We start from the raw sequence: 24,394 nt of genomic DNA, 5'->3' as shown, positions 1-24,394 counted from the left end.
GAATTTCTCATGAACATTTTTAAGCCCCCTTATACACCACATGGAGACTAAGACAAGGGTTTTCCCAAAGGGAAGCAAGTCATATACCCGAGGGCTGGCAACCTTGAATTTTTTAGGTGTTTAAGAGACCTACCTACACTGACAAATTAAGTTTCTGTATGTTACAACTACCTACTTGTGATTTTTGTTCAGAGCTCTGGATAACTAAGGCTCATACACCCACAGAGTACTTGGGTGAAATGTGACAGATACAAACACAATTGCTTATATCACTTCCTCAAAGGTCCATTCAAAATCCCTTAAGAGCGTGTTTAATGCACACTTAAAGGGGGAAGGGGAGGGCACAAATCGACAAATGTGCCATAAGCACCCCTCAAAAAAGGGCATCTACAAACCAAATGAAACAGGAAGGCTAAGATTTATTAAACAAAAGTTAACTACTACTAATATAGAGTTCATAGAAAAATATAAAAATCATAGAATTTCCCCACAAATGTTTAGAAACCCCCTAATATTTAAATACTTCCTCTATGTGAAATAAATGGAAAAACTATCTTTAACAAATTATCAAATCTAAATGATGGACCTTAAAAAAAAAAAAGCTCATTGCTATCAAGTCAATTCTGACTTATTGGCCCTAAAGGACAAGTTAGAAGTACCCCCTTTGGGTTCCCGAGACTGCCAATCTTTATGGGAGTAGAAAGCTTCGTGTTTCTCCTGGATTTCCAAACTGCTAACCTTGAGCAGCCCAACAGAAAACCACAGGTTACCAGAGCTCCTCAGTAGCAGGCAGTAGCAGTCATGTAAGGTGTAGCTGTGTGTGTGTGTGTTAATCTGCTTTCTTTTGAGTTTCCCACTGCCTATTCTAAGGCTCTTAAAAACTATGGATAGACAAGAAAGAGGGAAAACCCCAAAGAGAAATCAGCAGACGCGCGCGCGCGCGCACACACACACACACACACACACACACACACACAAACATCCACTGCTATGGTCAACTACAACTAGTAACAATCTCATGTTACAGAGCAGAATAGTTCCAGTTTTCTTGACTGCAATCTTTACAGAAGACAGGTAACCGTATATACTCAAATATAAGCCAACCCAAGTATAAGCTGAGGTACCTAATTATTACCTGGGAAATCAGAAAAAACTGGATTGACTCCAGTATAAGCCTAGGGTGGAAAATGCAGAAGCTACAGGTGAGTTTCAATAATCAAACCATGAAAATAAAATTACTAAAAATAGAGACATCAGTGGGGTAATGTATTTAGATATTTATTTTAAATAAAAAACATAAATACAAGGGCAACGAGTCATTTAACATTAGTAAATCAGCACAGTAAGTAGAAAATAGGTTCATCAAAAACAATAAGGTATCAACAATGATACCTTAAGAGTACTACTCCCTGAGCTCAATCAGCAACCAAGCTAAAACGTAGAGTTAAAATCCTTCAAAACTGGATTCCTCATCATCATCCATATCCCAAGGCAGAGCTACACAGCTGGTGTGAGGTCATCACCATCACTGCTGTCATTTTCATACAAAGCGCAGTCTTCACTGCCATCCATAGCATTACTAATACTACATTCCTGGAAGGCATGTGGCACCATGTCTTCTGGAATGTCTTCCCCTGCATCTCAAACCCACTTTGCTATTAACTCTATGTCAGGCTTCATGAGATTTCCTCCTTTTGTTAGTCGGGCTTGACCAGATGACATCCATTCATGCCACATCCATCGCACATGGTCTTTAAAAGGCTTATTCAAAGATACACATCATAGGACGGCTCTGATTGGTTAGAAGTGAGTAAAAAAACATTCAAAGCCCTGCAGTGTCAGCGGGGCTTTGAATGAACAGCGGAGAAATGGCAATCACCCATGAGATAACAGGTGCTTGTCCATTACATGGGGTTGGGGGGGAGCGAGGTGTTACACCTTGCTGGGGTACCACTGACCCGTATATAAGCTGAACCCGTTTTTCAGCACATTTTTTGTTGTGCTGAAAAACTCGGCTTATACACCAGTATATACGGTAATTTTTCCATCGCACAATTAAGTTCCAACAATCAATTTATAAATTAGTTTTATAAATTTATAAATTAAATTAGTTGTTTGTACCGCTCAGGGGTCCTAAATAAGCACTATAAACCCAGACACTCTTTGGAACTAAAAACAAAAAAAATAGAAATATAGAGGGTAAGAGTTGTTATAGTCATTGTTAGATGCTCTTAACTCAATTCTGACTCATAGTGACATACCTGACATAAAAAACCCTGCCTTGTCCTGCATTATTTTCACAATTGCTATGTTGCACCCATTGCTGTAGCGACTGTCAACCAATCGGATTAAGGGTCTTCCTGTTTTTCACTTAGCAGGCTGACTTTTGATGTTCTTCTGCAAGGACTGGGCCCTCCCTCTCTATAAACCTGCCCAAATCACATGCTCACTTCTAAGAATTCTTGCAGCACTACTTTCAAGATAGTTTGTTCTTCTGGTAGTCCACAGCCCTTTCAATATTCTTTGCCAACACCATACTTCAATGAGCTGAGTATCCCTTATTCGTTGTCCAGTGTTTGCATACAAACAGAAGGACTGAAAGTACTAAGGTTGGTGTCAGGCTCACCTTAGTCCTCAAAGTGGACTTTGCTCTGTAACACTTTAAAGAGACCCCATGCAACAGACATGCCTAAGACAGTTTGTCTTTTGATTTAATGATTGCTACTTTCACAGGTGTTGATTATTGACCCAAATAAGAAGAAATTGTTGCTAACGTTGCTCCATTTATCATGGTGTTACTTCTTGGTTTGTGAGATTTTTGTTTCCTTTACACTGAGTTGTAATTCATACTGAAGGCTGCAATCCTTGATCTTCACCAGCAGGTGCTTCAAGTCCTCACTTTCAGTAAGTTGTATCACTGCGTATTTTAAACTGCCAATAAGCCTTCCTCCAGTCCTGATGCAGAGATCTTTTTCATACAGTTCACGTTCTTGACTGAGTAAGTACGGAGAAAGAATATAAAGAATCTTGACACACAACTCTCCTGATTTTAAACTACAATGTATACTCTTATTCTGTTCAAATGACTGTCCCTTGGTTCGTGCACAGGTTCTGAATGAGCGCAAACATGTCTGGAATTCCCATTCTCAATGTGATTCAGTTTGTCATGATTGACGCAGATGAGTGCCTTTGCATAGTCAATACAACACTTACAGCCAAGATCCATGCAACATCAGCAGTAATATCCGGTGTTCCGCACCCTTTTCTGAATAGTACTCTGTCAATGCACTGCTACAATCATTTTTGTATTATCTTCAGCAAAATTTTACTTGCCTTTGGCATTACTGATATTGTTGGAAAATGTCCACATTCTATTCAGGCGCCTTTCATTTGGAGTGGGCACAAATAAGGCCCAGTAGGTGTCTTTCAAATTTCTTGACACAGGCAAATGAGCACATCCAGCACATCCGACCTCTTAAAATGGCTGAATGCTGATCAAGTTCATTTTGGTACAGCGACTTCCTATTCCTTCCATCATCTATCGAGGCTTGAGTTTCAGCTTTGCGATATGCTGAGGATGGTTTTTCTTTTTAAACTCTAGGTCCTTGTACATTCCTTTACGATACTTGGTCTGCATTCTTAAGCTAGCCTTTACATTTCATTCAGCTTTTACACCAGTCGTTCCAATCACTTTGGTTTCTCTACCTTTCAGATAGTTTCAGAGTCCCTCTGACACCCATTTTCACACTTTTCTTTGCTGTCCTTTTAATGAGCTTTCACGTTCATATATGACATGCCCGATCTTGTGTTTGCTGTTGTTGCCAGACAACATCAAGTCTGTTCCAAAGTACAGGAAACACAATGCCCAAGGGCTGCGCCATTATCACAATGGTTTGTTTGAGTCCATTATTACAGGCCACTTAGAGCAATTCTTTTTGATGGACGTTCTACTTTATCAAGCATGGTGTCCTATCCAGCAATTGGTCTTCCTGATAACATGAGTCAATTCATCTTCCATGTACTCCATCTGTCAACGTGCACCATGTATAGTTGCTGGTTATGTTGTTGAAAAGGTATGTGTCACAATGAAGTCAATAATCTTGCAAAATTCTATCATGTGCTGTGCTCGCCAGCTTTGTTTCTATCACCAAGATCACATACTTTCCAATTATTAATCCTTCCTCTTTGTTTGGAATTTTCACATTCCAATCAACAACTATCAATCCACCTTGATTATGGCTTTGATGCATTTTGGAATATAAAATTTGGTAGACTTCGACTTCTTCATCATTGGCTTGAATTGGTGGGTAAATCTGAGTTAACTGTTGTTGCTGCCGGGTCATCCTTGCAAGTATACATGGATATTGTCTGATCATAGAAAGAACCATCACTTGAAGATAGATCTTCACATGGAATCTTTGATGCTGAGTATAATAATATTCCCTTGCAGTTTGTCCTTTTCTGGCATAGTTACCCACATGAATGCCCAATTCTAAATGGTCAATGTCAGTCCAATGATGCTCACTAGGATATTGATCTTTAAGCATTCTACGTCATTTTTATAACTTTCAATTTCCTTAGATTTCATACTGTGTATTTTTAATAGCTATTTGCAGCTGCTTCTTATTTTTAATAGCTATTTGCAGCTGTTTCTTATTTTTAATAGCTATTTGCAGCCATTTCTTATTTTGAGTCTTTTTAAAAAATCATTTTATTGGGAGCTCGTACAATTCTTATCACAATCCATACATACATCCATTGTGTCAAGAACATATGCACATTTGTTGCCATCATCATTCTCAAAACATTTGCCTTCTACTTGAGCCCTTAATTATCTGCTGCTCATTTTCCCCTCCCTCCCCACTCCCCACCTCATGAACCCTTCATTATTCATAAATTATAATAATAATATATTGTCATATATTACCCTGTCCGACATCTCCCCCTCCTTCTTCTCTGTTGTCCCTCCCCCAGGGCGGAGGCTATATGCAGATTCTTGTAATCAGTTCCCCATTTCTTCTGCACATTCTCTCCAGGCATCGCCACTCTCACCACTGGTCCTGAAGGAGTCATCTGTCCTGAATTCCCTGTCTTTCCAGTTGCTATCTGTGCCTATGTACATCCTCTGGTTTAGCCAGATTTGTAGGGTAGAACTGGGATCATGATAGTGGGGGCGAGGAAGTATTTAAGAACTAGAGGAAAGTTATATGTTTCATCGTTGCTACCCTGTACCCTGCCTGGTTCATCTCCTCCCCACAATCCTTCAGTAATGCCATTGGGCTGAGTCTCCACTCTACACTCACCCACATTTTCAATGATATTTTTTGTTCCTTGATGCTTTATACCTGATCCCTTTGAAAGCTCATGGTCACACAGGTTGGTGTGTTTCTCCCATGTGGGCTTTGTTGCTTCTGAGCTAGCTGGCCACTTGTTTATCTTCGAGACTTTAAGACCCCAGCCGCTCTATCTTTTGATAGCCGGGTACCACTAGCTTTCTTCACCACATTTGCCTTCAGTGGTCGTGTCAGGAAGGACACTCAGTGACATGATTTTTAGTTCTTTGATGTCTGATAACTGGTCCCTTCTACACCTTGTAGTGAGCAAAGCTGGTGTGCTTCTTCCATGTGGGCTTTGATGCTTTCCAGCTAGATGGCCTCTTGTTTATCTTCAAGCCTTTACGACCCCAGATGCTAGCTATCTCTTTTGATAGTCGGGCACCTTCAGCTTTCTTCACCACATTTGCTTATGCACACATTTATCTTTAGCAATTGTGTCAGGAAGGTGTGCATCCTGGAGTGCCAATTTAATAGAACAAAGTGTTCTTGCATTGAGTAAATGCTTGAGAAGAGGCTCAATGCCCATCTGCTGCCTTAGTACTAAACCTATAAATATATTGCACATAGATCTGTTTCCCTAATCATATAAATATATTTACATATGTACATTCAAGTCTTTAGACCTCTATAAATATCCTTATGTCACCTAGTTCTTTCCTCTATTTTGAGTCTTTACCAGCAAACGAAAATTCCAAACATTTTATACTATTCCCATCAATAAGGTCACTCCTACTAAGTACAAAGTCAGCAGTTTGAAACCACCAGCGGCCCTGAGGGAGAAAGAGAAGGCTATTGGCACACATAGATGTACAGCTTTGGAAATCCAAAGAGTTCGTTCTACTCTGCCCGTCAAGAGTTGTTATGAGTCAGAACTGAGTCAATGACCATGAGTTGGTTTGGGTTTGGTTTTTTTCCAATATTGAGGAGGCATCAATTTTTCAGTTGTCTCAGTTGTGTCTGATTGTCTTCCAACCAGAGGGGCTCATCTTCAAGCACCATGTCGGACTATGTTCTGTTGGTGTTGGTATTCATATTCATTAGTGACTACTTTTTCAGACGGGAAATGCCTCTTCCTTCCTTCTATTTTATCTTAGTCTAGAACCTCTGCTGAATCCTGTCCATGAAGGGTGACCCTGACCCTGCTGATATTTGAAATACTGGTGGCATAACTTCTAGCAACATGCAAGCCACCACAAGTTTAATAGATGGAGCTAAAAATAAAACATCACTTTTTTTTAGTTTAATAGTGTGCAATTACCAATCTCAGGTGGCACAAGCTCTAACCAAAAGGCTGACAATTCAAACTGACCCAGCAGCACCAAAGGAGAAAGATCTGGCATGGTGATCTGCTCCCATAAAGGCTGGAAAATTCTGTTGACATAGTTTGTCCCACAAATTCATTTTCACAATTAAGGCACCAGTAAGTCTACCTGAATTATACTGTGAGGTTCTTAGGAAATATTCAAGAAACATAATTCCCAAGTTCATAAATATTAATTAATAAAACATTTTACATCAGAGGTTAGTCCTATCTTCAATTTTTATTAACAATGATTCAAACAAAACCAAATTCACGGTCACTGTGTGGATGTCATATCATAGCAACCCTATTAGGTCAGGGTAAAACTGCACCTTTATGGGAGGAGAAAGTGTCTTTGTACCTCAGAGCAGCCAGTGGCTTTAAACTGCTCGTTCCTGATTAACAGTTTAACAGCATAACTACTACACTACCAGGACTCCATTAAGACTCTCTAATCTTTGCCAAATAATTTCCTTAGCGTTTGTAAAGCTTCAGAAATTAATTTTCATTTAAATATAATGTATACAAGTAAATTGGTTCAAACTGAATTCCAAGCTAGTAGAAAATTCTGCTTTTCCTAGTAATAAAGCCCCTTTTTGATCTAGAGTAATATTTACACTACCACAAACATAAACTCTGGTCTTATGTGGGTATTTTTGCCCCACTGACAAAGTATGAAGAGAAAAGACGGGGGGAAACCACATCTCTGAACACCTATTCTTATTGCTAATGTATCTTTGGCATGAGATTAACGAAAGTAAGCACCTGACGCTCAGTTCTTAAAATTGAAATTATTATTTGTACTGCAATGAACAGTTAGAAACAAATTCCAATCACGAATCCCTAGATTCAACAGATAAAAGAACATCCAAAATCAGAAAAGAGCAAGGGGATACTGAGAGGTTTTAAATAAGGAAATGTGCATCAGGGTTGTACTCTGTCAACATTCTTATTCAATCTGTATGTTGAGCAAATGATGTAAGCTAACAAACAACAATTAACTGACTTTCTAGATATAAACAAAAAGCAGCTGGAACATTTAAAATTTTTTTCATAGAATAAAATCCAAATCAGTTGTTGAGTAAATTCTATGTCATGGCAAGCCCATGTGTTTGTTAGAGTACAACTGGGCCATAGGGTTTTCCTAGTCCTAATCTGTACAGAAGCAGACCACCACACCTTTCTTGTAGAAACTGTTGGGTGGATTTAAATCATCAATCTTTAGGCTTATAGTTGAGAACAAGCATTTACACAAGCCAAAGACCTTCACTTAAAAGAGCAATCCAAAACCAGAATCCAAGAAATGCACTCAACTCAAAATGTACAGGATCAGTTCCACAGCCCAGGGGCCCAAACTAGATGGTGGCCAGTTACCACTAGCAACTGTTCTGAAAAGGATCACATTACAGTGTCCTGCATAGAGTGAGAAAAAGGTGGGACAAAACTTAAAATGAACTAGATCAAAGCATACTTAGTCAGATAGTCTTAAGGAATGCCTACAGCCCTTAGGTAATTGTTCAAATCTGAAACTGAATATATACGTACACACACATGGCACCCCGGTTCAATGTTCAGTCAAACAATAAGCAGGTCTATAAGGTAAACAGTAACACTAGTGAGGCGCGCACATACTTTAGAATAATCAACCATGTAAGATCAAAAGGGCAACAATAATCCCAGCAACGGTTAGGAAAAGAGGAATGGAAACAGAAAACACAGGGAGCAAGTAGAGTAAGTGATGGAACTTTGAATAGATTGTAATGAGTGAAAGATTATGAACTGCTGACTGTAAAACATAATAATCTGCTCTGTAAACCATCACACCTAATTTACAGTGTTATTTAAAATGTGCAAGACCTATATGCAAAAACCTTTGAAACTAGTAGTGAATGTAAATGTAGTATTCTTCCCAATCATTGTAATCCTGATTATGCTGGATCAAACTTGAGACTTGGTCAGTTGACTTCCTTCTACATCCAACCTGAATTTGTTCTAGATGCAAGAATCTCTTGCTTGTTCTATGATAAAATCTTCTTCCCTGGATTTTTAAATATTGATGGTGGTCCTATTTTCTTACTCATTATTTGTATTTTTATCTTTTATATACTATTGTTTTATCCTTACTATTTCATTTCAGTTTGTTCCATATTGTTTCAGTTGGGTTTACCAGCTTGTGAAGCACAGAAGGATCAAATGCATAGATATAATAACTGACACAAGGATTTGTAGGGGATGTTAGGGGGAAGGGTTCAAGAGTAAACAATGAAGGTGGGAAGAGGAAGGGAGCACTAGAACTGAAGGTGATTACACAATTCATTTTAAAGACAATTTAATGGGTGGAGGGGGAATACTCTGAAATTGATTGTGGTAATGACTGTACAATCCTCCTTGAAATGACTGAACTAGCGAATTGTGTGATATGTGGATTAAGTGTCAATAAAACTGTTAAAAAATAAAGTCTTCCTATAAAAATCAAACCAGAATACTAAGAGGATCTACTAAATGCATACTGTGTGAGAAAGGTCATGAAAAGTGGAGTTAAAGATAAAGGAATTTTTCCACCTAACTCTTGAAGCCCCTTCTAGTCAGTTCTGTTGAAGGCAGAGGAAGTTAATCGTAATAAAATTATACCAACATTGAATTTAAAAGCGACCCCCACAGCAGCACTCAAAAAGAAACTTAAAATGGGAACAAGATTATCATGAGCACACTAGCCCTACTAAATGGTAAAATCATGAAGCTAAAATACTTAAGGCGAACAAAATAGCTATTTTAGAAGAAGATAGAATAATCTCCAGAAATTGTCCCAAGTCAATCAGAAATTTTAGAATCACTGAGGTATAGTAAGAGAATAATGCTGCTTTTATGTAGTATTGAAACGTGAATAATCACTGAGAGAAGGTATTTAAAAAATGGATGACTACCCAAAATAAAATTTAAAATTTACACTTTTTAACTCAATAAATATTTTAGAAGCTTGAGCAAAAAATGTATATAAAGGGTGTGGTGAGGAAGGCCTTTTCTAACTAGAAAACAGAACCCAAAAGCCAAAGAACAAGTTTGATAAATTTACATTACCAAATCCTAAACAGATAATGTAAACAATAGCACAAACAAGACTAAAACAACAATGTACAATGTACAACACTGGACTGAAGTACTTTCGGTATACAATATTCTCAGATGAGTTTGTAAAGCCAACAATAATGATATCGACTATATCAAGTTAATTAACAGCAAATGGTTGTCATTTTCAAGCCTAAATAGCTAAAATGCTAGTATAATTTATTCTGAGCTTCACTTTTTCCTCCTTTTAACTTAGAGATCCTTCTTATCAAAACATTTGTTTTATAAAGTACTTTGGCAGTTGTGAAGTAGGGGCTTAAAAGGCCCACAAAAAGATGAAGGTGCACAGGACATCTGCTACTTAAAAGTAGGTTTCTCAAGTTAATAGTTATCATATCATAAAGGAACAGAGATTCTAAACGGTTTTTAGGCAGGGAGAACCACAGTATGAATGCATTTCAGGAGTGAGATATTGAGTAACTTTTCCCCATAAATTCATTCATTCTGAGTTTTGACTATATTTATTGGAGACCTTTCACACCCCCTCATTTCAAAGAAAGGGGAGTCGAAACCATATGCACATCTATACAGTCCTAAAAGTTTCCATTTCCTCGGTTATAAATACTAAATTTAAAACCTTATTTTCTGTCTGGAATTCTATTTATTAAATTTTAATGGACTACAGGAAATGTTTATGTCAAGACACTTAATTTTAAATTCTAAAAGACCTCTGGTAGCAAAACAAACAATGCAATTCTTGTAAAAAGCTATTTAAATCAAGGTTCCAGAATAAAATATCGAAATCTAGTTCACAAATGGAAATGCAGTTTGGACTTGAGTTAAAATAAAAATGTAATGTTTCAAATTTGATCAATCTATCAAAAACCTTTACTTGATTTGTGGCTTAGAAACCTATAAAGCGAGTAGCATCAGAACCTGTCTAACTACAGGGGCACTAAAAAACCCAACTCACTGCAATCCAGTCAATTCTGACTCATGGTGACCCTGTAGGATCAGGTAGAACAGGAATACAAATTATGCAAATCAAGATCTTAAGGCCAAGCTGAAATCTCCGACGTGGTGGTCAAATATCTTCTAACCTTTATTTGGACACCAAACATCCCTCTTTCCACAGCTCTTATTTCCAGGTAGCAATGGTCACACGGAACTCACAGACCTTACTTACAATGACGTGATTAAAGAGCATGGTACAACTAGGAATCAAGATGAAAAAGCACACAGGTAAAACTGCTTTCAGGTTTGGACAGTTCTTACAGCCTCAGCTCCTCTGGAGCCTAACAAGCCTCCTCAAAGCACTCTCAGGAAATGTTTTCCTTGGCCCTGATGTCTCTGCTATCTCTGCTGCGGGACCCCCTGTATGCCCATTTCAGGTCCTATTACAACCCTTGTTTCTAAAACCTCTGTGGCACTGATTGTATGTTTACCTGTATCTATAAGGGTAAGGGGGCTTTAAAAGTTGTGGGGAAAACACCATTTTTGGTTCTCTTGGCAATTGGTTTCTTTTTCTTAACAGTTTTATTAGTACTTCATCATCTACATGTCATACAATAATTCAATCACATCAATAAGAATTGTACAATTGTCATATTCAATTCTAGAACATTTTTTCTTCCATGAACTCATCATTATTGATGTGTTTTTTCTAAATGTGATAAAACCATTCTCCAATTCCTAACTTCTATTTGTACAATTCAGTTCCATTTATAATATATACTCTGTGATATAAAACAATTATTGATATCCTTTTCCAAATATTCCACCACTATTAACATAAACTCAATGCCCCCTAAGCAACCCCTTCACCCATAACTGTTGATCATGTTTGGTTTCTTTTTCTTGATATTCACAGATCATATCCATGATTAAATCACTTTCTTTAATAGTTGTATATACAGCATCACAATCAGTTCTATTGCTCCCTCCTCCCACCACCCATATTCAAAACATTATCTTTCAACTCCATTTTTCTGCAAACTTTTTGAAGCCCATAATATATGTGTCTGTATATACATTAAGAAATGTCATAGTGAGCCCACCTGACTTTCCCGGCTTCAGTAGGGAGGAAAATCCAAATCCACAACAGACTAAGGCCCATTGTCATGGGGCAAAGATCACACAAGCCTTCACCCTCCCATCACGCTTTTACCTTATTCTGACATTGTCCTCTTACAGGAAGCCCTGGTAACATAGTGGGTCTGTGTTGGAATGCGATCCCCAAGGTCAGCATTCTGAAAGCACCAATGGATCCGTGGGAGAAAGGTCTTTCTACTCGCGTAAACAGTTAGTTAGTCTCCGAAACACAGGGGCACTTCTACCCTGTCCAATAAGCTAGCTCACTATGAGTATCAACTGGATGGCAAATAGTTTGGTTTTGGTTTGGTCCCTCTCACATCATTCTACTTCCCTGCTGTGCTCAATAATCTATTACAATGACACATGGAACTCTCAGACATACTACCATTGGGTTTTATTAAGGACATTAACCGATCACAAGTCAGGATCTAAAAGCATTATAAACAGTATCTTAGAATTTTTTTTAAAGTCCTTCTATCTGAAGTAGCAACTCCTGAGTCACGCGCTATCCACCTCTTCCCTGCCGGCTGATAAATGTCCCAAGGGCTGCCCACTCTGCAGGCCAGCATCAGCTCTCCTGTCTTACTTCATGCTGCCGAAGCGCCTTAGACCTCTGCTGTCTCTACCACTTCAAAAAATATCACACAAGCACACCACTCTTCTTTCTGGATGTTCATGGGATTCCTGTTCCTGCTTCTGAGATGGCTCATTTTTATACCCAATAGAAAGGTAAAACCGACCAATCTGCTAGTTAGAATTCTACCTTTTGTGAGCTCACTCCATTCACTGGGTGGGAATTTTAAAGACTATGAATAGAAGAATCACATCACATGCACATGAACTGGAATCTTGGTAGTAATACTTTTTACTTACCCTGCTATGGGTGGGTGCATGCATACAAACACTCCTTGTCAGTTTCAAAGTATGGTCTCTCCCAGGAGAGGGCCACAACTAAACGATGGCACTTCATTTACACAGTAAGCAAAACCTAAGGCCCTTGATCTGAGAGGAAAAGGCATGCCCTTGTAAGATGATACAGGAAATTTTACTCTAGCACCAGTCCCCATGTTCAATGTAAACAAAATTCTATCAATTAAGAAATCAACCTTGGAAGTTGTACTATACTCACATAAACTCCTAATAACTTAAATTCTATGTCATGGATAAATGATTGTGCTATCAATGGATTTGCCTTATACTCTAAGGGACAAGTGACATTTTATTTCTTGTTTTTTATTTGGGGTTTTTTATGTTTTATATGTTTTTGTTTTTATTGTTGCTCTTGTTGGTTCTGAATTGTTTTTGTGATATGACCACCAAAGTAAACCAGAGTCATTCATTAACCCAAAAAGAAAATATTCTAAAATTGATTGTGGTAAAGATTATATAACTCTTCTTGATGTGGTTGAACTATTAAATTGTATATGTGGATGAAGTGCCAATTAAACTGTTTAAAAAAGAACCTACTGCTCTTGAGTACATTTTGACAGCTACCTGGTCTGCCTCTTCAGATCTTGGAGTAGTAAAAACCTTTTTTCTAGCAGACTCTCCCAAGCAGCAGCTGTTGGTTTGAATTGGTGACTTGGTGGTTAGTAGCGCAAGCTCAACCAACTATTATTCTTCCAGGGCCCCTTTCACTGAAGCAGACTGCCTCATCTCTCTCCCATGATGGAGCAGCTAGGCGGTTTAAACAGCCAGTCTTTTGGTGGACAGGTGAACACTTAACCACTGTGACACAAGAGTAAGCAGCAACACCTCATTTGGAATATTTCAATCTACCTGGACAAAAGTAACAAGCACTGAAAACTAGGAGAAAGCTAACAGAGTTGCAGGAACAGTGGGGAACACTCTCAAACTATTTTGCCAAAGAAGGCAATAGGCAACATAAAAAACTTATTTCACTAAAGAGACGCCTGCAAGCCTCTGAGAACATTCCCATGAAGTTCATTAAGAACACAACAGCCCAGTCAAGAAAAATTCCTTTGAATGAAATTAATTTAAATGTATCTATTATTTTAGATTTTTTTTAAAAGAGCCCATTAGTGCCTTATTATTGCAATATACTTAAGGTCATTGTAAGAGGAAGTCTGAAAAGATACATTTATATTCCTTATAAAAGAGAAAAACATAAAAGACCTTTGTACAAACAATTACCAAAAGGAATCAGAACCTTCATGCAGTTTGAATTCTCAAAGTTGAGTTTCAAATAGAAGCCAAGATCACAACTTTTAAATACATTTCAGAATCATGTTAAAAGAGCCTACTAATTTGGCAATAGATAGGAGTAGGAAATCGTACAACCGCTCTTACTGCAGGGCAGTAGAAACTAAACTTAACCCAGGGACGTGACGTTTTTAGTTAACTATAACCTCAACATTCTAACCTACAAAAACTTTCATAGAGAAAGTAAGGGACTCATCAGGAATCAAGCCTCTAATTCATTTTTAATTATGCCATTATTTAAAGAGTAGCTCTCAGCGATCCTATATAAAAATGAGCAGAACTTCCGAGTATAAAAGGAAAGATTTCCTTTTTCTCTCCAGAGTTAGTAAAACAGTCAAAAACAAATGTGTTGCCATTTTTGTTACCTTGCAGTTTAATTACGGAAGCAAAGTTGTGTTAAAATGTTGTATTCCTAGAAACGGACTTAAGTTATATAAATAATTCTCTATATACCAGAGGGAATTGGTTTAGGTTGTTAAAGGCTGTTTTTTAACTCTCCGTTTTCACTATTTACATCATTTAATATCATTGCTATAGTTAAATTGGATGACAATAACTACCCTATAAGAAGGAAAAACATTCTAACATAATTTAAATGAAATTCATCGCTTCGGGGAGGCCGCCCCTCCCCCCGGCTTATTTTCAAAAACTGCCACAGGGATTCCGCAATCGTTTTCCCCTGATCATTATCAGTCTCTTTACTGATTACTTTCCTGGCTCTGTGAACCTTCCCAGGATATCGACTGTAACCATTAAACATCTGATAGAAACTTCTCACAATTGATACCATCTCACAATAGCAGGCAGCAATATGGCACTCGGGAAGCATCATTGCTTAGACATGCTCAACTTTGGCTTCCCTGTCATTTCTGTTGCCCATGACTGCAACCTCTTGACATTTCAGTCAGCAAACCAATAAAGGACCATTTTAGGAAGGACGGAGGTTTCTTACCAGAAGGCTGTAGTGTTGACACCTTCTGATAAAATCAAGAAAGCACCAGCATCAAAATGTGCAGAATGGGTGAAAATTCTCGGAAGAACCCCTGGAGCCCTTTCAAAGTATGCTTGTGTCACCAACGCTCTCCATGGTACTGAGAAAGGTACTTGAGAAGAAACAAACATCTGAATGTAAAGATGTTTTTAAGCAGTGCTTAGATTTTGAGTATATAAGTGCTTAAGGGAGATCTTCAAGAAGCATAAAAAAAAAATTTTAAGAACTTAAAAACTCGAAGAGGAAGCCACTGCTGAGCTTGCAACATTCTTCTTTTAATGATAGCATGACAATTACAATTGATATCATTTTAGATAAAATAGTTTCATGGATCTTCTACTAATTTTATAAATCTGTGTGGGAAAGCAATCTCTTCTCTGAATTCTTAAATCCACCTCCCAACTATACGAAAGTCTTCACTCATCTCTTACTGATAGACCTTAATCCATGTGGGTGGTAAAAACATCTGCTGATCTGCTTCCAAAGGGTCAGTTTACAAAACCCTATGGAGCAGTTCTACTCTGTACACATGGAGTGGCTGTAAGTCAAACTGGACTCTAATTCACAATCTTAGTCATCCTCTATCATAACCATCAAATCAATAATCATGACAATTCTACAACTGCAACGTCATTCATGCTTGATACAGTGGTTCCCAAGTATTTTTTAAGTATAAGAATTGCGTTTTATCTTCAGAAAATGTGATGAACTTCACATGATTGGTACATACTGTGAATGCTGTAGTTATACTAGAAGTTAGACAGGTTTAATTTTTTACCAATGAAGAGGCTGAGATGAATTTATATGAAAGGGAGAATAAAGCCAAAGACCTTACAGGATTTAACAACTTGAACTAAAGAGAGAATTATTAGAATTAGTCTGTTTTTTGCCACAACTTTACTTCAGTAATTAAACTGCAAGGTAACAAAAATGGAATATACTTGTTTTGTAATGTTTTACCAATTCTGTAATGAAAAAGAAAATCTTTTATTATAACTTTTATATTACGGAAGTTTACTTAGTTCTATAGGGTCACTATGAGTGAATCTTGTTTAAAATGGATAGCCATAGCTGAACTTCAAAGACTGCTGACAAGCTCTTCTTTAAAAGTATCTTAATAAATTAAATGGAATATTTAACAATTCCTAAAAGAGAAAACTCCAAAGAATATTAAATTTATGGATTTATACTGGCTTATATAAATTTGCTTAAACCGTGCTATAGTCTCTACCCTTAGACATGACCTAGTAAAATACTTTGGGCCCCAATGTGTACAAGCTATGGTTCCCTTGGTTAAATTTCAGCTTTAATACATGTAAAATCTCGTGTAAGAATTAAAACATAAAACAACAGGGATGCCAATAAGAACCTGTGCAGTATCCTGTACCTAGAGCACAGCACCTGAATCCATAAAATTCTTATAAATGGCACCTATTACAATTACTTGACTTCCAAGTTAACCTAAAAAACTCACAACAAACATGAATGCTGAATACTAGTTTTGAGCATGAATAACATATACACACACACACAGATTTATCTTACTAAATAAATCCAAAACTTATTCTTTGGCAAGACTAGTCCCTATAGAAGGACATCATGCTTGGTAAAATGGAAGGGCAGTGCTAAAGAGGAAGGCCCTCAAAGAGATGGATGGACTCCCTGGCAGCAAGAAGCTCAACAAGAAAAACTGAGAGGATGGCACACAACTGGGCAGTATTTGTTGTGTTATACCTAAAGTTGTTATGAATTGGAACTAACTCAATTGCACACAACAGCAACAATTATATTTTACAAGAACAAAATTCATTTCATAACAACCCAATTTTACCATGTAGAATCTTTAACCCAGCAAACCACTTCTTAAAATTTATCTACCACCAGGTACACAGAGGGAAAAAATAATCACTGAATGTTTAATTACAAAAAATCGGAAAAAATCCAAAAGGTGTGAGGTTAATAAATCATTGTATAGTCAGAAAATGATATACAATCGTGAAGAAAATCATAACAGATCTACTGATTAAGAAGTCATCCTTTAAGAATACATATGTTTCTAAGGTATTAAACATTTTGAGGATAATATAAACTACTTGGGCAGGAAGTAGTAAATAGTTGTATTAATACCTTCTGTATAATGAATTCCAAAATACAGTATTTCGATAATTTTAGAATGATTAACATTACCACAGAAACAATTAAACAGGGAAAGGGCAATGGACTGGAAAGGTCTGATAAAGAAAAACCGTTTTTCAGTCTCCGCATTTTCTAAGAGTTATTCCAGCTAAAATTGCTACACAATTAACATAGGTAGAATTCTCAAAAATCAAAAAGAGTGCCTAAATACTTCCATTTCTACTGAGAGGAAAGATACTGCTTTTCCCCCTCTAATAAATCATTAAAGCTACTCTTTTGTGACTTTTCTTTCATTGTTTTAACTGCCTGGATTAATGATACAAGGATGAGTACTGGATTCAAACATTAGGGGGACAAAGGGAGGGAACATGTCCAATTTCAGGAAATTGCTTGAGTATAGCACAGTGCAAACAGTCCTGATGATTCGGGAAACAACTCTTAATATTTTTTTTAGTCTTGTAAGAACAGTAGGAAAAGATACAGCCCAAAAGACAAAGACTAAGTATTAGGGTATTGCTAGTATTCAATGAAAAGGAATTAAAGGCTTAAAACTTAAATGGCAACGAAAAGGAGGATTCCTATTGCCTTCGTTTACTAAGAAAATTAAACGTATCAAATGTTCTTCTTTTACCTGCCATTGGGTGGGCTCTGCCTCCCAGCAACCCCACAGTCATGGACCAGCGCACCGCCAGGCTGGGAGCCCCCTCACAGTTCTGCTAGTGCTGCTGTAGCCGTGAGGTCAAGCCAGCTTGTGTGGGTCTTCCTCTCGTTGAACTTCAACCAAGCGCCATGTCTTTTTCCAGGACTGGTCTCCCTCAGTAACATGGCCCAAATTATGTGCATCTAAAAACATCCTTTAAAGTCCTTCTCAATTTTAAAATGTTATATGAAATTAGTGTGTAACAAATACCTTAATAATGGCTAATGTTTATTTTGCAAGACAGAAATGAACCAGGCCCCAGGGAATCCCCTCTGACAAGGAACTAGGGAAATGACCAGAACCTTGCTAACATGCAGAATGTACTGGAAAGTGGACTACTGCAGGTGTACTTATACTCGAGTATAACCGACCCAAACATGAGCCGAGGCACCTAATTTTACTACAAAAGGTGCATTAAAAATGTGCTGAACAGTGGGTGTATGTTTGTGTGTGCACACACCTGAGATAATCTTGATCCTGATGAAAACTTCACAAGGAACAAATACATGCTCCTTTACCAACACTACCTGTAAACTTCATCAGCTATTACTAGGAGGACTTTATTCATCCTCCAGGTACAGATGGACAAAACCTACTGAGGCTAGGGTATGGTATGAAAGACATGGAACAACTCTAAGTAATCTTTTAATTGTAAAGATACATAAAACATAGGCCAATTCATCCTTTGTTGTGTACAATCTGGTCATATTCAATTACATCAATCTTGTTATACAACCATCACCCACAATTGTCCAACTCCACAACAGTAAGTTTGGTTTTGCTTATACATTCAATGTAATATAAACGATGACTTCTCCCTTCTCTCCATTACTCCTGCTCTATCATAAGCAATCTTGTTTTAAAGATGGTAACTGTTAAATGTATTTTAGATGTACTGTTCATCAATTAGCAATAGCTTTCAGCCTCTTTCCACTGCCTGTCCGTGTCATAATATGTTATCTTTGCTATATGGGGCATCAAAAAGTTTAATGGCCTTGACACCAAAAGGCCTAGAGGGTTGCCTGACTATCACTAAAAATTTCTCTGAAAGGTGTCACATTACAAAATTCTAAATAGAGTGAAAGAAAGACATGGAACAAAATTCAAGATTTAAAAAGAAAAGGAAAAAAGGCCAGGATTAGTTGTCTGATAAGAGACAAATGGAACCCTGGAGACTACGGCCTTTAGGTCTGGAAAAAAAACTCACCTCTATGGCTCAATTTTCAGCCAGTCATCAGGCAGTTCTATTAGAACAGAAACAACTCTAGGAGAGCTTGGCACCAAACCAAACCAAACTCATTGCCACTGAGTCAATTATAATTCATAAAGACCCTATAGGACAGGCTAGAACTACCTCCATGGGTTACCATGATGGTGTGCGCTTACAGTATGGGAGTAGAAAGCCTCATCTTTCTCCAGCAGAAAAGCTGGTGGTTTTGAACTTTTGACTTTGTGGCTTGCAACTCAACTTGTAAGTCACTACACCATCAGCCAGTTGAGCGCAATCAGAAAGGCAGCATTTCCCTAACAAAGTCCAGATAGGTTAGGAAAGGAATGGAAACATGAAATACAGGAAGGACATGAAATCAGTGATATTTCATTGTGGGAATTGCAATCAAAAGAATAAAACGTGTATAAATTGTATGGAAAACTGATTCGCATGAACTGATCTGCTCTGTGAACTTTCATCCAACCCACAAGAAAATTTTTTGGGAAAAAAACCCGCAGTAAATAGTAATAGAGATTGACAAATTTCTGCTAGAAAATAAAAAGGTGATGGAAAAATGGAATTTAAAAGTAACAGGAATTTTCCCACAGACTTTGAGACCCCTCAATATGCTGCTTGCTAGGAGGGATACAGTGGGTATTTTCACTTATCAGACTAGGAAAAAAGGACTGGTATCTACTACTAAAACTGAGCTAATGAGAGCCCTGTGGATTATAACAGATAGAGTGCTGAAAGACGAAGTCCTATAAAAGTAAGGGAAGCATGCTTCTGATTATGAGCAGGGTGTTGGGCTCAGTGCCGTGCTTCATTCTTCTATGTTCAAGGGGAACATTTTGAGTTGAAGTCTATGCTAACAATGAAAGGATAATACAATTGTGAAGACATTGATATGAAGGTAAATATATATATATTTATAAAGCAATGTTTGCACTGTTTAATTTTTTCTTTTTCTAGCTACCCCTTATAAAAATTTTAACTTAGCCATCACAATAATTTATTCCTACTTATTATTAGGGAAATACCTGTCAAAGATCATAATATCATATTAAATATTTAGTAAGATTAACAAAATTATTTCTATTGTCACTGAGTCCTACCTATTTCAAGGATGATAGCCATTTTCAAGATTTTTGCTGTTTATGAGTCCATTTTTTGGACTCATTGAAATTACCTTCCTTTTCAATTCAAGCCCTCTGGACATTCTAACCTATCAACATAATGCCCACTTCTACCAATAAATACACATTAAGAGAATCTCAACTCCGTCATATAGCAGATGGAAAAAATATACAAACAAAAAAAAGGTAAACAATGACCTCATAACTCGTTAATACAAGTGCTAGGGCTCTATCATGAAACACAGCCTTCTCTTTCCAAGGCAAAACAAAACAAGGTATTTTGCTGTATCCTCAACACTTTAGCAAATAACTCAATTACTGGGTTACTCTTTCCTCTCTACTTCCACACTAAAACATACACTGATTGCCTTGAGACTTGTTTTGAAGATCTTCTAATGCTACCCCCTAATGCAGTCCATTTAAAATGTGCTGCTCTGAAGAAATGCTTCCCAAAGCGATACCACCTCTTGGGGGAGCACAGGAATGATAATGGGAGGAGGGCATGGGGGCGTGGGAAGAGAACCTGCAAAAGCATATACCTATACTTTATCCTGGATTATGGGCTATAAGTATGAAAGTTTTCATGGTTACAGGTGCTGAGTAATTTGGTTTTGCCCCTGAAAAGCAAGCATAGGCCTTGCTTAAGTTTGGGGATCAGTAATACTGCTCTGTGTTCCAGCTCAGCAATCTTGTGAAGTTAACCAACAATGTCAGTTTCCTATATATGTAAAGTGGGAATAAAAATACATAATCTATTCTTTGAGTTCTTAAAAAAAATCAGTAAACACATGTAGATGCTTAATAGAAAAATCTAGTAAATAACAAATGCTTATAGTACACTATTACCTTACTCAAAATACACAAATATTTGAAGATCCAGAAAATAGGCAGATGCATAAAAATTAAAGTATAGAATAAAGCATATTTTCTGAATGGATATAAAGTTAAGGCCTTGGCTATATATGGAGTTTTAGAAGTTCATAGAAAAATGGCTGTTCTCCCCAGAAAACCATTTTATTGGGAGCTAGTACAGATATCATTCCACATAGTTCATCACAATAAGTAGTGCACAACTGCTACCACAATCAGTTTCAAAACATTCCTTCCTTCTTGAACTCTTTAACATCCGTTCTCTTTGACCCATGCACACCATGAAAATTTTCAAGGCCCATCACATCTCTAAGTAGATGAACCTTTTTTTGCTTTTCAATTTTCAAATTTTTGTAAGTGATTACTTTCAAACTTTAACATTAAATTAGGCTTAAGTAATAAATAAGAAAACTATTTCTGTAACTACTGTAAGACTTTCAAGTTTGCTTTGTAGTCAATTACACAGTTTAAGCAGAAATTCCAAATTTCTCTATGTAATAGGACCTGAAATTTTATACGTTTTCTTAGAACACCTAGAAACTTTTCTCCCAATAGGCCAGAAACTGAGTAACTTGTATTCAGCTTGCTAAAAATTCTGCCCAAGATTATACAAGTTTCAATTCTACTGAAAATGTTATTATCATATGCATCAGGTAAAAAGCACATTCCCTGATTATGAATGGGCACAAGGTTTGGTTCTGGGTGATAAAAAGGTTCTAGATATACTAACAGTCATTGAATGATATGTGTATATCCAGTGAACTTTATAATGTTTATACTTTTTATAGTACTTATTTTAATATTTGGGAGAGAGATGAGGCTTTCTACTCACCTAAAGAGTTAGTCTCAGAAACTCACAGTGGCACACTACCCTGTCCTATATAGTCACTAGGAACTGGTACCACCGTGAAGGCATTGAGTTTGGTTTCTGAGTTTTTTACTGTAGTATTTATTGATCATTTATGTCTGATGCATCTTGGTTGAAAGCAGAGAATACCCTCTTTGGTGTGAGCCGCAGAAGCGAGATGACCAAGGGAACGTCATCCTTCAGAAAGCGTCGCAATAAGATGCACACCTTGAGCCGCCGCTGTGGCTCCAGGGCTTGCCATCTCCAGAAGCCGACCTGTGGCAAATGAGGCTGCACAGCCAAGCGCAAGAGAAAGTACAGCTGGAGTGCCAAGGCTAAAAGACGAAAGACCACCGGTACTGGTTGAATGAGACACCTAACCATTATATTCCGCAGATTTAGGCCTGGATTCCATGAAGGAAACCCAAGAGGGCAGCTGTTGCAGCGTCAAGTTCATCTTATGGATTTCAGCATTTAGCTGTGCAATAAATGTTCTCATATTGAAAATGTATCTGGTGTTTGCAATCAAGTAAGCTATAGTATGCGTGGATTAGAATTGGTTTGGTGAATGAGGCCACTTAAATGTGCTGGGTTGTAACGGTGCTTAAGGGGAAGATTTTCTAGAAGGCAGCATAGCAAGAGAGGAAAGGTAGGACTTGAACAAAAATAATGTGTATTAACTACCCAATAAACAAGCTAAACATGGGAAAAAGAAATAAGAAGCAGAGAATACCAGGAAAGATGTTTATCTGTGTTTCACTGACTATGCAGAGGCATTTGACTGTGTAGTTCATAACAAATTGTGGATACCAGTGCAAAATGAGAAATCTAGAATATTAATTTTTGCCCATGCAGAAGATATACAAAGAACAAGACAATACTCCATGGTTTTTTTTTGTTTGTTTTTTTTTTGTTTTGTTTTGTTTTTTTTTACTCCATGGTTTAAAATCAAGATGCTGAGCAAATGATTCCGGAAACTAAACTACGGTATACAAACTTAGCATCAGTATTGGAAATGCAGCATCCACCTGGAAATGCAGATGATACAACTTTGCTGACTGAAAAGTGAGGACTAGACGCACTTACTGATGAAGGTCACAGAATGCAACTTTCAGTACGGATGACAACTCAAGGTAAAGAAACCTCAAATACCCTTAACTGATAGCAAAATCTTTACTTACAGCTCACATACTTTGGACATATATGAGGAGGCAGTCTCAGGAAAGCGGCATCATGCTTGACAGAAGACCCAGGGAAACATAGGAAGACCCTCAGTAAGAACTGACAGGATGACGGTGGGAGGGGAAGTGAGCACTAGACCTGCAGGCGATTACACAGCTCATTTTAAAAGCAATTTAATCTTGGGGGGAAAGAAAAGAAAAAGTTCTGAAATTAACTGTGGTAATGATTGTACAATTCTTCTTGATATGATTTTTTTAACTATTGAATTATGATATGTGGATTAAGTCCCAATAAAACTGTGTAAAAAAAAGCAATGACACAAGTCTCACCAACCCTGGCCCTAAGAATTCTATTTGCACTTCTTCCAATACATATTTGTTCTTTTGGCAGTCCATATTTTCAATATTCGTCTCCAGAAGCATAATTCAAATTCATCGAGTCTTCTTCAGCCGTCCTTATTCAATGTCCAACTTTCATGTGCATAGAAGATAGGTTTTGTGCAGATTTACCCAATGCAGTAGTATTGACTATGGATCCAAGCAAAATGAAACCCTTGACAACTTCAATCTTTTCTTCATTTATCCAGTTGTGAGGATTTTGTTTGGGGGTTTCTTAAACATTGAGTTGTAGTCAACACTGAAGGCTGAAGTCCTTGACCTTCATCAGCAAATGCCTCAAGTCCTCCTCACTTTCAGCCAGCAGGTTTTGTCATCTGCATATTGTAAGTCATTATAAGACTGTCTCTCTAATCCTGAGAGCACATTTTCTGCATATTGTAAGTCATTATAAGACTGTCTCTCATCGCTTCTCGGCCTTTTGGCTAAGATCAAGTGTAGTAAGACTGTCTCTCTAATCCTGAGAGCACATTTTTCTTCATGTAGAACTTTTCTGATTATTTACTCCACATACAGATAGAGTAAGTATAGTAAGAGGATACACTCTTTCCTGATTTTACACCTTTGTTCTGTTCCCACGATTGCCTCATCTATATACAAGTTCCACATGAGCACAATGAAATGTTCTGGAACTCCCATTTTTCTCAAGGGTATCCACTGTTTGTTATGGTCAACCGTCAAATGCATTTGCACAGTCTATAACACACAAGTAAACATCTTTCTGGAATCCTCTGCTTTGAGCCAAGCAACTTCTGACATCGGCAGTATCCCTTGTTCCACATCCTCTTCTGAAACCAGCCTGAACCTCTCTGGCAGCTAGCTCCCTGTCACTGTACTATGGCAACCGTTGTTGGTTGATCTTGAGCAAAATTTTATTTGCATGTGATAATGATATTATTCTGTAATTT

General features: G+C 37.5%; 1 protein-coding gene and 2 pseudogenes across 3 annotated transcripts in view; 2 read left to right on the top strand and 1 right to left on the bottom strand.

The window, feature by feature from the left end:
• The window catches only part of FXR1 (FMR1 autosomal homolog 1), a 68,722-nt gene that overhangs the window by 39,322 nt on the left and 5,006 nt on the right, over positions 1–24,394 (bottom strand). The gene's annotated exons all lie outside the window — the stretch shown is intronic.
• On the top strand, positions 22,088–22,398 carry LOC142454572 (large ribosomal subunit protein eL37-like; annotated as a pseudogene).
• On the top strand, positions 23,892–24,053 carry LOC142455652 (U2 spliceosomal RNA; annotated as a pseudogene).

The sequence above is a fragment of the Tenrec ecaudatus genome, chromosome 8 (genome assembly GCF_050624435.1).
Source record: "Tenrec ecaudatus isolate mTenEca1 chromosome 8, mTenEca1.hap1, whole genome shotgun sequence".
Taxonomy (NCBI): Eukaryota; Metazoa; Chordata; class Mammalia; order Afrosoricida; family Tenrecidae; genus Tenrec; species Tenrec ecaudatus.
The sequence above is the reverse complement of the archived record's forward strand: the minus strand, read 5'-3'. Positions and strand labels throughout refer to the sequence as shown.